Source organism: Zea mays, chromosome 4 (assembly GCF_902167145.1).
Source record: "Zea mays cultivar B73 chromosome 4, Zm-B73-REFERENCE-NAM-5.0, whole genome shotgun sequence".
Taxonomy (NCBI): domain Eukaryota; kingdom Viridiplantae; phylum Streptophyta; class Magnoliopsida; order Poales; family Poaceae; genus Zea; species Zea mays.
In genome coordinates, this window is record NC_050099.1 from 85,599,919 (window position 1) to 85,604,620 (window position 4,702).

Consider the following 4,702-nt stretch of genomic DNA (forward strand, 5'->3'; position numbering starts at 1 on the left):
AGTGACGTCACGTGCTTGTCAAGGAGCGAGTGGTGCAGACGCCAGAGGGGCTCAGGAGGCCGAATTTTTTGTTTTTGAGTCCTTTTTGTGTTAAAAATTTCCAATTAGACCCCCAGAAAACTTAAATGCAATTTTGGACCCATTTCTCGGCGCCATGAGCTATGGCGCCGAGTTTACACATCTCGGCGCCATAGATCTTGGCGCCGAGCTACCTGCCGCGCTGTCGTCCACGAGCTGACGCGGCGTCGACGTGGCACCGAGCTCGGCGCCAAGATCTATGGCGCCGAGCTCGAATATATAACCATAAAGCTTGTCTAGCTCAGTTGGTAGAGCGCAAGGCTCTTAACCTTAAGGTCGTGGGTTCGAGCCCCACCGTGAACAAATTTTTTTGTCTTTGTCCCTGATTTGTTTTTTTATTGTCCAGATTTTTCGTTTATGCCGCTGATTTGTCCGTGCGTTCATAATTTTTCACTGTACCGTCTCAAATCTGTGATTGTTTTACACCGGTGGATGCATGGGTACACATGACATACATCGTGCTGCCTCGAAAGCTAATGGCAGACGCTTTACATAATGCTCCTTTTTCATTGTAGCTAGTGACATGCGTGCTTCCGAAGAGCAAACCATATGGAAATACAATCTTTTTTTTTTGCAGAAATTGGTGTGAAATGTTCCTTCTCCGCATTTAAAATTTGAGTTACATCGGTAATTTACCTATATACTAGCTAGATTAGAATAATTACGGTGATTCCGGTACAAGTATAGAGACAAGTTTAAATTCAGCATAAGCCGGATAGAACAAAAAAAAATGGTGTGCATGCTGTTTAGAGCAGTTTCAAAAAAACTATTCACATCCGATCCTTCTGTGTGTCACTACATATTCAGTTCGATTTCTAACTATTGATCATCATTCACTCTATTCGGAGTTCCCCACTAGAAAATAAAAGAGTGAGAGTGGCTCTCCATTGTGCATGCGAAATATATAGAAATTGTCGGAGGAGATGAAAAGATATGTAGGAAGTGATTTTCACTTAAATGGCTGAGTATTTAGCGAGAGTGGACCCGATAAAGACTATTGAGGACGCGCTTTTATAGAAAGCAGAAAGGAAAAGAAAGCATCTTTTATGTACAAAGCAGGAAGGAAAATAAAGATGAATATTACGGTGCTGAGAATGAGGATTTCCACCTCTCGGCGCCACTGGTGTAAAACAATCACAGATTTGAGACGGTACAGTGAAAATTAGCGGTAGTTGGATTTATTTTTATCTTATATAGTGTTCGGTTAAGAGACGGTACAAAAAATATTGAACGCACGGACAAATCAGCGGCATAAACAAAAAAATCTGGACAATAAAAAACAAATCAGTGACAAAGACAAAAAAATATGTTCACGGTGGGGCTCGAACCCACGACCTTAAGGTTAAGAGCCTTGTGCTCTGCCAACTGAGCTAGACAAGCTTTGTGGTTATATATTCGAGCTCAGCGCCATAGATCTTGGCGCCGAGCTCGGTGCCACGTCGACGCCGCGTCAGCTCGTGGACGACAGCGCGGCAGGTAGCTCGGCGCCAAGATCTATGGCGCCGAGATGTGTAAACTCGGCGCCATAGCTCATGGCGCCGAGAAATGGGTCCAAAATTGCATTTAAGTTTTCTGGGGGTCTAATTGGAAATTTTTAACACAAAAAGGACTCAAAAACAAAAAATTCGGCTCAGGAGGCGGCAGCTGGGCGACGTGGGACCTGCGGAGCGATCCAGCCAAAAACCGTCGCGCTGCAACCTTACCTAGGGCCGACATCGCGACGTGCGCATCCCGCACCGGCCGTGTTTATTGATCACCAACAACTGTATTTGTGGATTCTACTTTAGCGCTAGTTTTAGAACTCCATTTTTCGAATGGATTTACATTTTTTTCAACGAAAATTAGTTTATTTTCTATTGAAAAAATAAAAATCATTTAGAAAATTGAACTTTTGAAACTATCCCTTAGAGAAAGTTTGGATCACCTAAAATAAACCTCACTTCTGGTATTATTATATGCTAAATATATAGAAAGACTAAAGACCTGTTTCAATCTCAAGAGATAAACTTTAGCAGCTTTTTAGCTACTTTTAGCCATTTGGTGATTTAAACAGAAGAGCTAATGGTGGTGTAATAAAATTTAACACTTATTATCTCATAAGCTACTCAAGAGGTGCTAAAAGAAGCTAAACGTGGGTCAGGGAACCCCATTTTCCACCCATACCCTCTAACCTCATTCTCTCTCCGCATTAGGGGCATGGTTGCCTTTTTTTATTCCAATATACTAAACTTTATTAGAGTAGTACAAACACCGCAAGGAGCTAAGCTTTAGCACTTTAATTTATATAGCTAAAGTTTAACAGGAAATTAAAGTTTATCCCGTGAGATTATTAAAACGGGGCCTAAGTAAGAATTAAACAGAGGAAAGTGGATGGCTGCTAGACTATAACTCGTTAGATTTTTTTGATTAGTTTATATCTAGCCTATTATTCTATGAGATTTTACTCCGGTGATTCAACGCGGCAAATTTCTAACAATCCTATATTGATCGCCAACACGATTGACAAGCGATATGACGTGTATAACGATGCAATGGTTCTGTGTAGCAACTCGTGGCCACACTGCAACTCATAGGCTTGTGATTGAAGTCAGGACAGAGCAACCGTCGTCTCAGATCAGATCTCGAAATGACATTTTAGGAACCAATATTGGCACCGCGTTGTGGGTTATATACACGGATTGATTGCGGATGTAGGCGTAAGGCCTCTAATTAGCTCGCTGCACTGCACAACATCCAGCTACGAGTATTTGGAAGTAAAGTAAAGTTAAATAATACTGATAGATATGCCATTAAAAACTCTTTTAAACCTAGTGAACAAATAAAGAAAGAGATATAACATATAATGACCTCATTGTGAACTTGTATAATAAAATCTTTTAGGGCTAGTTTAACAACTCCATTTTTTAAGGAATTTCTATTTCCCAAATAAAAATAAACTAATTTTTCTTTGGAAAATAGAAATCACTTGGAAAAATGAGATTATCATACTAGCCCTTAAGGATAAAACTCGTTTACAACTTAGAGGACAATGTATGTCATGGATATTCCTTAAAAACACCTACGAGGAAAAAATGAATATGACATATGCTTTGTTAATATCGCCTTATTAAAAAAACTCTAATGGCTAGTTTGGTAATAACCCTATTTTTCCAAGTAATTTTTATTTTTCAAAGGGAATTAGTTCATTTCACTTGGGAAAATAAGAATCCTTTAAGAAAATAAAGTTGCCAAACTAGCCCTAAGAGAAACATTGTGAGGAAAACCTCACAAAGTAAGAATGCAATATGATGTTTTGGACGTCTAGGGGATAATTTCAATTCCTAAACCATGCAAATCTCTAAGTCGTCGTCGCACACCGGTTCATTTAACATGTTTCTCAAGTGAAGAAGCTGGCAAGGACTTGGTGAACAAATTTGCAAGGTTGTCACATGATTTGGTCTACAAGATACTTATTTCTCCTTCATGTTGTAATTCATGAGGATAGAACAATTTAGGAGAAATATACTTGGTGATATTGCTTTTGGTATAACATGTCTCCATCTTTGTGACACACGTCATATTATCTTCATAGATAACGGTTGGTGAGTCAATAACACCGATACAAACAGGTATATATATATATATATATATATATATATATATATATATATATATATATATATATATATATATATATGTGTGTGTGTGTGTGTGTGTGTGTGTGTGTGTGTGTGTGTGTGTGATTAATCATTCTACAAAGCTAGACTCATCATGTGTGAGGCCTATGTTGGGTCCTGACAGGTGGGACCGAACGCTAGGGAGCACGTGAGAATCTTGATGCACGACAAAACGTTAGGTCGGAAAACTGTAGCATCTCGTCAAGCACGTCCCATCCAGCTACAGGACGAAGGTATTTATAGGGTAATCAGGGGTCGGTAGCCTAAAATACATTTGTGCCCCTGGTTACCAACTATATCCTAGAAATAGGTTGTACAATAGGGTAATTACAGTGTGGTAACGTGTCGAGACTAGGCGCATGTCACACCCGGTTTTAAAAGGCAAACCGAATGCGAACCATGTACGTGCCAGGATCAGAAACTCACGTACATAGCGATTACATAAATGGACATCATCACACATTTGCTCAAAGTAAATAGCGGAAAGGTACTTTTATTACAACAAGATGTCCAAGACATCCATGAAGTCTATTACATAGCATAGTCATTAATATCATCAAAGTGCGTAAATACAAAACGTAGTAGATAAGGCCTTCATAGGCAGCTGACTGGGGGTTTGCCACTAAGAAAAGTAGAACTTGTCGTAGTCCTGAAACTCCTCAAAGTTCTCCATGTTGCCAGCATCTCCTCCTGAGCACTGAATACAGTGGGGACAAATGGGGTGGGGGTGGTTTGTAAAGCAAGGGTGAGTACACATCAACGTACTCAGCAAATGTCCCGTTTGGCTAAAGTGGACTAGCTATATGTGGAGTTAAGGTTAAGCAGTTGCTTTTAGTTGGTCAAGTATTTATAACTATTAGTAAAGCCAAGTTTTAGTAATAGCCCCAGTTATTACCCAAATGTACTCCCTCCAAGAGGTAATACCAGAGATCAGAATTATAATCTTCATCATAAGAGTATCCAAAGTT

The 4,702-nt window shown here is 39.6% G+C and overlaps 1 non-coding gene across 1 annotated transcript; it reads left to right on the forward strand.

Annotated features, from left to right (window-relative positions):
• Positions 1-308: 308 nt before the first annotated feature.
• TRNAK-CUU (transfer RNA lysine (anticodon CUU)) lies at positions 309-381 on the forward strand. The gene has a single exon. It is a non-coding gene; the product is annotated as a tRNA-Lys (tRNA).
• The last annotated feature ends 4,321 nt before the right edge of the window (positions 382-4,702 follow it).